We start from the raw sequence: 15375 nt of genomic DNA on the forward strand, positions 1-15375 counted from the left end.
GTTAGAATTGAAATTATTCATATGCTAGAAATTACGTGTTAAGTTACGATTTTAAGGGTTTTTTAAGCGTTTTTGCCACTTTTGCGCATAAAGTAGTTCAAACTTGGTCTGTTTTGCACGAAACTTGTCACACAACACTATTTTTTATATATTATTGTATTGAAGTGGTTAGAATTTAAAATCATAGTCACATGCTAGAAATTACGTGTTATGTTGCGATTTTAAGAGTTTTTTAGCGTTTTTGCCACTTTTGCGCATAAAATAACTCAAAATTGGTTTGTTTTGCACGAAACTTAGCATAGAACACTATTTAGTATATATTATTGTGTTGAATCGGTTAGAATTGAAAATCATACTCATGTTAGATACGTGTTTAGTTGCGATTCTAAGGGTTTTTAAGCGTTTTTGCCACTTTTGCGCATAAAGTAGCTTAAACTTGGTTTGTTTTGCACGAAACATGGCACACAACACTATTTGGTATATATTATTGTGTTGAATGGGTTATACTTGAAATTCATAGTCATATGCAAGAATTACATGTTAAGTTGCAATTTAAAGGGTTTTTTAAGCGTTTTTGCCACTTTTGCGCATAAAGTAGTTCAAACTTGGTTTGTTTTGCACGAAATTTGGCACAAAACACTATTTTTTATATACTATTGTATAGAAGTGGTTAGAATTGAAAATCATAGTCATATGCTAGAAATTACGTGTTAAGTTGCGATTTTAAGGGTTACTAAGCGTTTTTGCCACTTTTGCGCATAAAGTAGTTCAAACTTGGTTTGTTTTGCACGAAACTTGTCACACAACACTATTTTTTATATATTATTGTATTGAAGTGGTTAGAATTGAAAATCATAGTCATATGCTAGAAATTACGTGTTAAGTTGCGATTTTAATAGTTTTTATGCTTTTTTGCCACTTTTGCGCATAAACTAGCTCAAACTTGGTTTGCTTTGCACGAAACTTGGCACACAACACTATTTGGTATATATTTTATTGTGTTGAATGGGTTAGACTTGAAATTCATAGTCATATGCAAGAATTACGTGTTAAGTTGCGATTTTAAGAGTTTTTAAGCGTTTTTGCCACTTTTGCGCATAAAGTAGCTTAAACTTGGTTTGTTTTGCACGAAACATGGCACACAACACTATTTGGTATATATTATTGTGTTGAATGGATTAGACTTGAAATTCATAGTCATATGCAAGAATTACGTGTTAAGTTGCGATTTAAAGGGTTTTCATGCGTTTTTGCCACTTTTGCGCATAAAGTAGTTCAAACTTGGTTTGTTTTGCACGAAATTTGGCACAAAATTTTATATATTATTGTATAGAAGTGGTTAGAATTGAAAATCATAGTCATATGCTAGAAATTACGTGTTAAGTTGCGATATTAAGAGTTTTTAAGCGTATTTGCCACTTTTGCGCATAAAGTAGCTCAAACTTGGTTTGTTTTGCACGAAAACTTGGCACACAACACTATTTGGTATATTCTATTGTGTTGAAGTCGTTAGAATTGAAAAGCATAGTCATATGCTCGAAATTATGTGTGAAGTTGCGATTTTAAAGGTTTTTTTAAGCGTTTTTTCCACCTTTGCGCATAAAGTAGCTCAAACTTGGGTTTTATTTGCACGAAACATTGCACACAATACTATTTGGTAAATATTATTCCGTTGAAATGGTTAGAATTGAAAATTATAGTCATATGCTAGAAATTACGTGTTAAGTTGCGATTATAAGGGTTTTTAAGCGTTTTTTCAACTTTTGCGCTTAAAGTAGCTCAAACTTGGTTTGTTTTGCACGAAACTTGGCACACAACACTATTTGGTATATATTATTGTGTTGAATGGGTTAGAATTGAAATTAGTCATATACTAGAAATTACGTGTTAAGTTGCGATTTTTAAGGCTTTTTAAGCGTTTTTGCCACTTTTGCGCATAAAGTAGTTCAAACTTGGTTAGTTTTGCACGAAACTTGTCACACAACACTATTTTTTATGTATTATTGTATTCAAGTGGTTAGAATTGAAAATCATAGTCACATGCTAGAAATTACGTGTTAAGTTGCGATTTTAAGGGTTTTTAAGCGTGTTGGCCACTTTTGCGCATAAAGTAGTGCAAACTTGGTTTGTTTAGCACGAAATTTGGCACAAAAACACTATTTTTTATATATTATTGTATTGAAGTGGTTAGAATTGAAAATCATAGTCATATGCTAGAAATTACGTGTTAAGTTGCGATTTTAAGAGTTTTTAAGCGTTTTTGCCACTTTTGCGCATAAAGTAGCTCAAACTTGGTTTGTTTTGCACGAAACTTGGCATACAACACTATTTGGTATATATTATTGTGTTGAAGTCGTTAGAATTGAAAAGCATAGTCATATGCTAGAAATTATGTGTGAAGTTGCGATTTTAAAGGTTTTTTTTAAGCGTTTTTTCCACTATTGCACATAAAGTAGCTCAACCTTGGTTTGTTTTGCACGAAACATTGCACACAACACTATTTGGTAAATATTATTCCGTTGAAGTGGTTAGAATTGAAAATCATAGTCATATGCTAGAAATTACGTGTTAAGTTGCGATTATAAGGGTTTTTAAGCGTTTTTTTTCAACTTTTGCGCTTAAAGTAGCTCAAATTTGGTTTGTTTTGCACGAAACATGGCACACAACACTATTTGGTATATATTATTGTGTTGAATAAGTTAGAATTGAAATTATTCATATGCTAGAAATTACGTGTTAAGTTGCGATTTTAAGGGTTTTTTAAGCGTTTTTGCCAATTTTGCGCATAAAGTAGTTCAAACTTGGTCTGTTTTGCACGAAACTTGTCACACAACACTATTTTTTATATATTATTGTATTGAAGTGGTTAGAATTTAAAATCATAGTCACATGCTAGAAATTACGTGTTATGTTTGCGATTTTAAGAGTTTTTCAGCGTTTTGCCACTTTTGCGCATAAAATAACTCAAAATTGGTTTATTTTGCACGAAACTTAGCATACAACACTATTTAGTATATATTATTGTGTTGAATCGGTTTGAATTTAAAATCATAGTCATGTTAGAAATTACGTGTTTAGTTGCGATTCTAAGGGTTTTTAAGCGTTTTTGCCACTTTTGCGCATAAAGTAGCTTAAACTTGGTTTGTTTTGCACGAAACATGGCACACAACACTATTTGGTATATATTATTGTGTTGAATGGGTTATACTTGAAATTCATAGTCATATGCAAGAATTACATGTTAAGTTGCAATTTAAAGGGTTTTTAAGCGTTTTTGCCACTTTTGCGCATAAAGTAGTTCAAACTTGGTTTGTTTTGCACGAAATTTGGCACAAAACACTATTTTTTATATATTATTGTATAGAAGTGGTTACAATTGAAAATCATAGTCATATGCTAGAAATTACGTGTTAAGTTGCGATTTTAAGGGTTTTTAAGCGTTTATGCCACTTTTGCGCATAAAGTAGCTCGCTCAAACTTGGTTTGTTTTGCACGAAACTTGGCACACAATACTATTTGGTATATATTATTGTGTTGAATGGGTTAGACTTGAAATTCATAGTCTTATGCAAGAATTACGTGTTAAGTTGCGATTTTAAGTGTTTTTAAGCGTTTTTGCCACTTTTGCGCATAAAGTAGTTCAAACGTGGTTTGTTTTGCACGAAATTTGGCACACAAAACGCTATTTTTTATATATTATTGTATTGAAGTGGTTAGAATTGAAAATCATAGTCATATGCTAGAAATTACGTGTTAAGTTGCGATTTTAAGAGTTTTTAAGCGTATTTGCCACTTTTGCGCATAAAGTAGCTCAAACTTGGTTTGTTTTGCACGAAACTTGGCATACAACACTATTTGGTATATATTATTGTGTTGAAGTTGTTAGAATTGAAAAGCATAGTCATATGCTAGAAATTATGTGTGAAGTTGCTATTTTAAAGGTTTTTTTAAGCGTTTTTTTCCACTTTTGCGCATAAAGTAGCTCAAACTTGGTTAGTTTTGCAAAAAACATTGCAATCAACACTATTTGGTAAATATTATTTCGTTGAAGTGGTTAGAATTTAAAATTATAGTCATATGCTAGAAATTACGTGCTAAGTTGCGATTATAAGGGTTTTTAAGCGTTTTTTCAACTTTTGCGCTTAAAGTAGCTCAAACTTGGTTTGTTTTGCACGAAACTTGGCACACAACACTATTTGGTATATATTATTGTGTTGAATGGGTTAGAATTGAAATTAGTCATATGTTAGAAATTACGTGTTAAGTTGCAATTTTAAGGGTTTTTAAGCGTTTTTGCCACTTTTGCGCATAAAGTAGTTCAAACTTGGTTTGTTTTGCACGAAACTTGTCACACAACACTATTTTTTATATATTATTGTATTGAAGTCGTTTGAATTGAAAATCATAGTCACATGCTAGAAATTACGTTTTAAGTTGCGATTTTAAAGGTTTTTTAGCGTTTTTGCCACTTTTGCGCATAAAGTAGTTCAAACTTGGTTTCTTTTGCACGAAATTTGGCACAAAACACGATTTTTAAAATCATAGTCATATGCTAGAAATTACGTGTTAGGTTACGATTTTAAGAGTTTTTGCCACTTTTGCGCATAAAGTAGCTCAAACTTGGTTTGTTTTGCACGAAACTTGGCATACAACACTATTTGGTATATATTATTGTGTTGAAGTTGTTAGAATTGAAAAGCATAGTCATATGCTAGAAATTATGTGTGAAGTTGTGATTTTAAAGGTTTTTTTTAAGCGTTTTTTCCACTTTTGCACATAAAGTAGCTCAAACTTGGTTTTATTTGCACGAAACATTGCACACAACACTATTTGGTAAATATTATTCCGTTGACGTGGTTAGAATTGAAAATTATAGTCATATGATAGAAATTACGTGTTAAGTTGCGATTATAAGGGTTTTTAAGCGTTTTTTCAACTTTTGCGTTTAAAGTAGCTCAAACTTGGTTTGTTTTGCACGAAACTTGGCACACAACACTATTTGGTATATATTATTGTGTTCAATGGGTTAGAATTGAAATTAGTCATATACTAAAAATTACGTGTTAAGTTGCGATTTTAAGGCTTTTTAAGCGTTTTTGCCACATTTGCGCATAAAGTAGTTCAAACTTGGTTTGTTTGGCACGAAACTTGTCACACAACACTATTTTTTATGTATTATTGTATTGAAGTGGTTAGAATTGAAAATCATAGTAACATGCTAGAAATTACGTGTTAAGTTGCGATTTTAAGGGTTTTTTAGCGTGTTGGCCACTTTTGCGCACAAAGTAGTTCAAACTTGGTTTGTTTTGCACAAAATTTGGCACAAAACACTATTTTTTATATATTATTGTATAGAAGTGGTTAGAATTGAAAATCATAGTCATATGCTAGAAATTACGTGTTAAGTTGCGATTTTAAGGGTTTTTAAGCGTTTTTGCCACTTTTGCGCATAAAGTAGCTCAAACTTGGTTTGTTTTGCACGAAACATTTCACACAACACTATTTGGTAAATATTATTGCGTTGAAGTGGTTAGAATTGAAAATTATAGTCATATGCTAGAAATTACATGTTAAGTTGCGATTATAAGGGTTTTTAAGCGTTTTTTCAACTTTTGCGCTTAAAGTAGCTCAAACTTGGTTTGTTTTGCACGAAACTTGGCACACAACACTATTTGGTATATATTATTGTGTTGAATGGGTTAGAATTGAAATTAGTCATATGCTAGAAATTACGTGTTAAGTTGCGATTTTAAGGGTTTTTTAAGCGTTTTTGCCAATTTTGCGCATAAAGTAGTTCAAACTTGGTCTGTTTTGCACGAAACTTGTCACACAACACTATTTTTTATATATTATTGTATTGAAGTGGTTAGAATTTAAAATCATAGTCACATGCTAGAAATTACGTGTTATGTTGCGATTTTAAGAGTTTTTCAGCGTTTTTGCCACTTTTGCGCATAAAATAACTCAAACTTGGTTTATTTTGCACGAAACTTAGCATACAACACTATTTAGTATATATTATTGTGTTGAATCGGTTTGAATTGAAAATCATAGTCATGTTAGAAATTACGTGTTTAGTTGCGATTCTAAGGGTTTTTAAGCGTTTTTGCCACTTTTGCGCATAAAGTAGCTTAAACTTGGTTTGTTTTGCACGAAACATGGCACACAACACTATTTGGTATATATTATTGTGTTGAATGGGTTATACTTGAAATTCATAGTCATATGCAAGAATTACATGTTAAGTTGCAATTTAAAGGGTTTTTTAAGCGTTTTTGCCACTTTTGCGCATAAAGTAGTTCAAACTTGGTTTGTTTTGCACGAAATTTGGCACAAAACACTATTTTTTATATATTATTGTATAGAAGTGGTTACAATTGAAAATCATAGTCATATGCTAGAAATTACGTGTTAAGTTGCGATTTTAAGGGTTTTTAAGCGTTTATGCCACTTTTGCGCATAAAGTAGCTCGCTCAAACTTGGTTTGTTTTGCACGAAACTTGGCACACAATACTATTTGGTATATATTATTGTGTTGAATGGGTTAGACTTGAAATTCATAGTCTTATGCAAGAATTACGTGTTAAGTTGCGATTTTAAGTGTTTTTAAGCGTTTTTGCCACTTTTGCGCATAAAGTAGTTCAAACGTGGTTTGTTTTGCACGAAATTTGGCACACAAAACACTATTTTTTATATATTATTGTATTGAAGTGGTTAGAATTGAAAATCATAGTCATATGCTAGAAATTACGTGTTAAGTTGCGATTTTAAGAGTTTTTAAGCGTATTTGCCACTTTTGCGCATAAAGTAGCTCAAACTTGGTTTGTTTTGCACGAAACTTGGCATACAACACTATTTGGTATATATTATTGTGTTGAAGTTGTTAGAATTGAAAAGCATAGTCATATGCTAGAAATTATGTGTGAAGTTGCTATTTTAAAGGTTTTTTTAAGCGTTTTTTCCACTTTTGCGCATAAAGTATTTGGTAAATATTATTTCGTTTTGCAAAAAACATTGCAATTATAAGGGTTAGTTTTGCGCATAAATTATGTGTGAACTTGGTTAGTTTTGCAAAAAACATTGCAATCAACACTATTTGGTAAATATTATTTCGTTGAAGTGGTTAGAATTTAAAATTATAGTCATATGCTAGAAATTACGTGTTAAGTTGCGATTATAAGGGTTTTTAAGCGTTTTTTCAACTTTTGCGCTTAAAGTAGCTCAAACTTGGTTTGTTTTGCACGAAACTTGGCACACAACACTATTTGGTATATATTATTGTGTTGAATGGGTTAGAATTGAAATTAGTCATATGTTAGAAATTACGTGTTAAGTTGCAATTTTAAGGGTTTTTAAGCGTTTTTGCCACTTTTGCGCATAAAGTAGTTCAAACTTGGTTTGTTTTGCACGAAACTTGTCACACAACACTATTTTTTATATATTATTGTATTGAAGTCGTTTGAATTGAAAATCATAGTCACATGCTAGAAATTACGTGTTAAGTTGCGATTTTAAAGGTTTTTTAGCGTTTTTGCCACTTTTGCGCATAAAGTAGTTCGAACTTGGTTTCTTTTGCACGAAATTTGGCACAAAACACTATTTTTAAAATCATAGTCATATGCTAGAAATTACGTGTTAGGTTGCGATTTTAAGAGTTTTTGCCACTTTTGCGCATAAAGTAGCTCAAACTTGGTTTGTTTTGCACGAAACTTGGCATACAACACTATTTGGTATATATTATTGTGTTGAAGTTGTTAGAATTGAAAAGCATAGTCATATGCTAGAAATTATGTGTGAAGTTGTGATTTTAAAGGTTTTTTTAAGCGTTTTTTCCACTTTTGCACATAAAGTAGCTCAAACTTGGTTTTATTTGCACGAAACATTGCACACAACACTATTTGGTAAATATTATTCCGTTGACGTGGTTAGAATTGAAAATTATAGTCATATGATAGGAATTACGTGTTAAGTTGCGATTATAAGGGTTTTTAAGCGTTTTTTTCAACTTTTGCGTTTAAAGTAGCTCAAACTTGGTTTGTTTTGCACGAAACTTGGCACACAACACTATTTGGTATATATTATTGTGTTGAATGGGTTAGAATTGAAATTAGTCATATGTTAGAAATTACGTGTTAAGTTGCAATTTTAAGGGTTTTTAAGCGTTTTTGCCACTTTTGCGCATAAAGTAGTTCAAACTTGGTTTGTTTTGCACGAAACTTGTCACACAACACTATTTTTTATATATTATTGTATTGAAGTCGTTTGAATTGAAAATCATAGTCACATGCTAGAAATTACGTGTTAAGTTGCGATTTTAAAGGTTTTTTAGCGTTTTTGCCACTTTTGCACATAAAGTAGTTCAAACTTGGTTTCTTTTGCACGAAATTTGGCACAAAACACTATTTTTAAAATCATAGTCATATGCTAGAAATTACGTGTTAGGTTGCGATTTTAAGAGTTTTTAAGCGTTTTTGCCACTTTTGCGCATAAAGTAGCTCAAACTTGGTTTGTTTTGCACGAAACTTGGCATACAACACTATTTGGTATATATTATTGTGTTGAAGTTGTTAGAATTGAAAAGCATAGTCATATGCTAGAAATTATGTGTGAAGTTGTGATTTTAAAGGTTTTTTTAAGCGTTTTTTCCACTTTTGCACATAAAGTAGCTCAAACTTGGTTTTATTTGCACGAAACATTGCACACAACACTATTTGGTAAATATTATTCCGTTGACGTGGTTAGAATTGAAAATTATAGTCATATGATAGAAATTACGTGTTAAGTTGCGATTATAAGGGTTTTTAAGCGTTTTTTCAACTTTTGCGTTTAAAGTAGCTCAAACTTGGTTTGTTTTGCACGAAACTTGGCACACAACACTATTTGGTATATATTATTGTGTTCAATGGGTTAGAATTGAAATTAGTCATATACTAAAAATTACGTGTTAAGTTGCGATTTTAAGGCTTTTTAAGCGTTTTTGCCACATTTGCGCATAAAGTAGTTCAAACTTGGTTTGTTTGGCACGAAACTTGTCACACAACACTATTTTTTATGTATTATTGTATTGAAGTGGTTAGAATTGAAAATCATAGTTACATGCTAGTAATTACGTGTTAAGTTGCGATTTTAAGGGTTTTTAAGCGTGTTGGCCACTTTTGCGCACAAAGTAGTTCAAACTTGGTTTGTTTTGCACAAAATTTGGCACAAAACACTATTTTTTATATATTATTGTATAGAAGTGGTTAGAATTGAAAATCATAGTCATATGCTAGAAATTACGTGTTAAGTTGCGATTTTAAGGGTTTTTAAGCGTTTTTGCCACTTTTGCGCATAAAGTAGCTCAAACTTGGTTTGTTTTGCACGAAACATTTCACACAACACTATTTGGTAAATATTATTGCGTTGAAGTGGTTAGAATTGAAAATTATAGTCATATGCTAGAAATTACATGTTAAGTTGCGATTATAAGGGTTTTTAAGCGTTTTTTCAACTTTTGCGCTTAAAGTAGCTCAAACATGGTTTGTTTTGCACGAAACTTGGCACACAACACTATTTGGTATATATTATTGTGTTGAATGGGTTAGAATTGAAATTAGTCATATGCTAGAAATTACGTGTTATGTTGCGATTTTAAGGGTTTTTAAGCGTTTTTGCCACTTTTGCGCATAAAGTAGTTCAAACTTGGTTTGTTTTGCACGAAATTTGGCACAAAACACTATTTTTTATATATTATTGTATTGAAGTGGTTAGAATTGAAAATCATAGTCATATGTTAGAAATTACGTGTTATGTTGCGATTTTAAGAGTTTTTAAGCATTTTTGCCACTTTTGCGCATAAAGTAGCTCAAACTTGGTTTGTTTTGCACAAAACTTGGCACACAACAGTATTTGGTATATTTTATTTTGTTGAATGGGTTAGACTTGATATTCATAGTCATATGCAAGAATTACGTGTTAAGTTGCGATTTGAAGGGTTTTTAAGCGTTTTGGCCACTTTTGCGCATAAAGTAGTTCAAACTTGGTTTGTTTTGCACGAAATTTGGCACAAAACACTATTTTTTATATATTATTGTATTGAAGTGGTTAGAATTGAAAATCATAGTCATATGCTAGAAATTACGTGTTCAGTTGCGATTTTAAGAGTTTTTAAGCGTTTTTGCCACTTTTGCGCATAAAGTAGCTCAAACTTGGTTTGTTTTGCACGAAACTTGGCACAAAACACTATTTGGTATATATTATTGTGTTGAAGTTGTTAGAATTGAAAAGCATAGTCATATGCTAGAAATTATGTGTGAAGTTGCGATTTTAAAGGTTTTTTTAAGCGTTTTTTCCACTTTTGCGCATAAAGTAGCTCAAACTTGGTTTGTTTTACACGAAACATTTCACACAACACTATTTGGTAAATATTATTGCGTTGAAGTGGTTAGAATTGAAAATCATGGTCATATGCTAGAAATTACGTGTTAAGTTGCGATTATAAGGGTTTTTAAGCGTTTTTTTCAACTTTTGCGCTTAAAGTAGCTCAAACTTGGTTTGTTTTGCACGAAACTTGGCACACAACACTATTTGGTATATATTATTGTGTTGAATAAGTTAGAATTGAAATTAGTCATATGCTAGAAATTGCGATTTTAAGGGTTTTTTAAGCGTTTTTGCCACTTTTGCGCATAAAGTAGTTCAAACTTGGTTTGTTTTGCACGAAACTTGTCACACAACACTATTTTTTATATATTATTGTATTGAAGTGGTTAGAATTTCAAATCATAGTCACATGCTAGAAATTACGTGTTAAGTTGCGATTTTAAGAGTTTTTCAGCGTTTTTGACACTTTTGCACATAAAGTAACTCAAACTTGGTTAATTTTGCACGAAACTTAGCATACAACACTATTTAGTATATATTATTATGTTGAATGGGTTAGAATTGAAAATCATAGTCATATGCAAGAATTACATGTTAAGTTGCAATTTAAAGGGTTTTTAAGCTTTTTTGCCACTTTTGCGCATAAAGTAGTTCAAACTTGGTTTGTTTTGCACGAAATTTGGCGCAAAACACTATTTTTTATATATTATTATATTGAAGTTGTTAGAATTGAAAATCATAGTCATATGCTAGAAATTAAGTGTTAAGTTGCGATATTTTTAAGCGTTTTTGCCACTTTTGCGTATAAAGTAGCTCAAACTTGGTTTGTTTTGCACGAAACTTGGCACAAAACACTATTTGGTATATATTATTGTGTTGAATGGGTTAGACTTGATATTCATAGTCATATGCAAGAATTACGTGTTAAGTTGCGATTATAAGGGTTTTTAAGCGTTTTTGCCACTTTTGCGCATAAAGTAGTTCAAACTTGGTTTGTTTTGCACGAAATTTGGCACAAAACACTATTTTTTATATATTAATTTATTGAAGTGGTTAGAATTGAAAATCATAGTCATATGCTAGAAATTACGTGTTATGTTGCGATTTTAAGAATTTGTAAGCGTTTTTGCCACTTTTGCGCATAAAGTAGCTCAAACTTGGTTTGTTTTGCATGAAACTTGGCATAGAACACTATTTGGTATATATTATTGTGTTGAAGTTGTTAGAATTGAAAAGCATAGCCATATGCTAGAAATTATGTGTGAAGTTGCTATTTTAAAGGTTTTTTTTAAGCGTTTTTTCCACTTTTGCGCATAAAGTAACTCAAACTTGGTTTGTTTTGCACGAAACATTGCACACAACACTATTTGGTAAATATTATTTCGTTGAAGTGGTTAGAATTGAAAATCATAGTCATATGTTAGAAATTACGTGTTAAGTTGCGATTTTAAGAGTTTTTAAGCGTTTTTGCCACTTTTGCGCATAAAGTAGCTCAAACTTGGTTTGTTTTGCACGAAACTTGGCACACAACACTATTTGGTATATATTATTGTGTTGAATGGGTTAGACTTGAAATTCATAGTCATATGCAAGAATTACGTGTTAAGTTGCGATTTGAAGGGTTTTTAAGCGTTTTGGCCATTTTTGCGCATAAAGTAGTTCAAACTTGGTTTGTTTTGCACGAAATTTGGCACAAAACACTATTTTTTATATATTATTGTATTGAAATGCTTAGAATTGAAAATCATAGTCATATGCTAGAAATTACGTGTTAAGTTGCGATTTTAAGAGTTTTTAAGCGTTTTTGCCACTTTTGCGCATAAAGTAGCTCAAACTTGGTTTGTTTGCACGAAACTTGGCAGACAACACTATTTGGTATATATTATTGTGTTGAAGTTGTTAGAATTGAAAAGCATAGTCATATGCTAGAAATTATGTGTGAAGTTGCGATTTTAAAGGTTTTTTTAAGCGTTTTTTCCACTTTTGTGCATAAAGTAGCTCAAACTTGGTTTGTTTTGCACGAAACATTGCACACAACACTATTTGGTAAATATTATTGCGTTGAAGTGGTTAGAATTGAAAATTATAGTCATATGCTAGAAATTACGTGTTAAGTTGCGATTATAAGGGTTTTTAAGCGTTTTTTCAACTTTTGCGCTTAAAGTAAACTTGGTTTGTTTTGCACGAAACTTGGCACACAACACTATTTGGTATATATTATTGTGTTGAATGGGTTAGAATTGAAATTAGTCATATGCTAGAAATTACGTGTTATGTTGCGATTTTAAGGGTTTTAAAGCGTTTTTGCCACTTTTGCGCATAAAGTAGTTCAAACTTGGTTTGTTTTGCACGAAATTTGGCACAAAACACTATTTTTTATATATTATTGTATTGAAGAGGTTATAATTGAAAATCATAGTCATATGCTAGAAATTACGTGTTCAGTTGCGATTTTAAGAGTTTTTAAGCGTTTTTGCCACTTTTGCGCATAAAGTAGCTCAAACTTGGTTTGTTTTGCACGAAACTTGGCACACAACACTATTTGGTATATATTATTGTGTTGAAGTTGTTAGAATTGAAAATCATGGATGATCAAGGAAATGTATTTCAAAAATCTGACTGCTGTGATTTCTTAATCATAGTTATTGCCTTTCATTTTGTCGGTAACCCTACTCAAACTCTTTCTTCTGGAGAAACGATTTTACAAAATTTACGTTGCCCAACTTTAAGTGACTATAGATGGTATAAAGATACCTTCTTTAGTTATGTTTTACAAAGACAAGATTGCAATCAAAGTTTTTGGAAAGAAAAATTTATATCAGGACTACCAAAATTATTTGCTCAAAGAATTTTTAGAAAAATAGCTGAACATGATACAAATAAAGAACAAGCTGTTAATAATACTACTTATGGAGGACTATTCGCTTTCATTAAAAAGGAAGGTCTTTCTTTATGTGAAGAACTCAAACTCCAAGCCAAATATACCTCTGAAAAGAAACAATCTAGGAAAGAAATTGGATGTTTCTGTGAAGCATTTGGTATGGAAGCTATTAGAGCTCCCTCTACAAAAAAGAAAATTAAAAAACAATTTTCTAAATTTTCAAAAGATAAAAATAAAAATTCTTATCCTTCTTATTATCGAAAGAAACGAGGAAAGAAAAATTTCGGAAATTTCCGAAAATCAAACAAAGCTTTCAAAATCTTTTGTTATTCGTGTGGAAAACCTGGGCATAAAGCAAATGCTTGTACCACAAAGAAAAAGATTCAAGAATTATTTATTAACGACTCTGAGCTAGGAGATAAAATATCCAAAATATTATTACAAACTCCTGAGTCTACTTCTTCTTCTTCTTCAGAAAAGGAAGATGACGAAATTTTACAAATTAATGATCAAACTTCTGATTCTGAATCTTCGATTTCTTCCTCTCCTATCAAATGCATTAATGTTTTAACAGATAAAGAGAAAAATGTGGAATTTCTTTTTGATCTCGTTGACAAAATCCAAGATAAAGAGATCAAAAGAGAAACCCTTTTGAAACTCAAAACTATGGTTTTGGGTGAAACCTCTACCTCTAAAAACAAAGAAAGTATTCCAATTCCTCAAATTGAACCTTTCAATATTTCAAAATTATTAAAAAAATACTCTTCCAAAGAAATGACTTCTAAATTAATTCCTATTAAGAATCAAACTCTTTCGGTCAAAGATCTTCAACTTGAAATAAATAAAATCAAAGAAGACATCATTTCTATCAAAAATAGTTTAAAGCATTTAGAAATCAAAGATTTCGAACTTGAAACAAAATTATCTATTTTAGAAAACCCCATCTATAAAGGAAATCTTTCTTTGGGAAAAAAGAAAGTTAATGGGGATGATGATGATTTTATCACTGTTATTAATAAAATTAATTTTCAAAAATGGTATGCACCAGTTACTTTTCAAATTGGAGATTTTCAAAAAACCTATATAGCTTTAATTGATAGTGGAGCGGATCAAAATTGCTTAAGGGAAGGATTAGTCCCAACCAAATTTTATGAAAAAACAAAAACTCGGTTATATAGTGCAAATAGTTCACCCATGGATATTAAATATAAAATTTCAAAAGGAAAGATCATAAATGAAAATTATAGTTTTACTAATACTTTCATTATTATTAATGATATTAAGGAAGAAATAATATTAGGCACTCCCTTTTTAACACAAATTTATCCTTTTTGGGTTGATGACAAAGGTGTTCATACAAAAATTTTAGGGAAACAATTATCATTTCCTTTTTTAAGTCCCATGTTACAAAAAGATATTAATTTATTACAAAATTCTTCAGTAATACAAAGTATAAATTTAATAAAACAAAAAGAATTTCAAATTTCCTCTTTAAAAGAAGAAATTTCTTTTCAAAGGATTGAAGAACAATTACAACAATCAAAATTGCAACAAAAAATTTTTAATTTAGAAAATATTTTTAAATCAAAAGTTTGTGCTGATATTCCAAATGCCTTTTGGGATAGAAAAAGGCATATTGTCACATTGCCATATGAAAAGGATTTCTCTGAAAAAAATATTCCTACAAAAGCTAGACCCATCCAAATGAATTTTGAGCATCTTGAATTCTGCAAGAAAGAAATTCAAACTCTTTTAGATAAAAAATTAATAACTCCATCCAAATCTCCTTGGAGCTGTGCAGCATTTTATGTTATGAATGCAGCAGAAAAAGAAAGAGGAGTTCCTAGATTAGTTATTAATTACAAACCTTTAAACAAAGTTCTTCAATGGATAAGATATCCAATCCCAAATAAAAGAGATTTAATTAATCGCTTATATAAAGCCAAAATATTTTCAAAATTTGATATGAAATCTGGTTTCTGGCAAATACAAATTGCTAAAGAAGATACGTATAAAACTGCATTCACGGTACCATTTGGACATTATGAGTGGAATGTAATGCCTTTTGGACTTAAAAATGCTCCTTCTGAATTTCAACATATAATGAATGATATTTTCAATCAATTTTCTTC

The sequence above is a fragment of the Amaranthus tricolor genome, chromosome 4, assembly GCF_026212465.1.
Source record: "Amaranthus tricolor cultivar Red isolate AtriRed21 chromosome 4, ASM2621246v1, whole genome shotgun sequence".
Classification (NCBI taxonomy): Eukaryota; Viridiplantae; Streptophyta; class Magnoliopsida; order Caryophyllales; family Amaranthaceae; genus Amaranthus; species Amaranthus tricolor.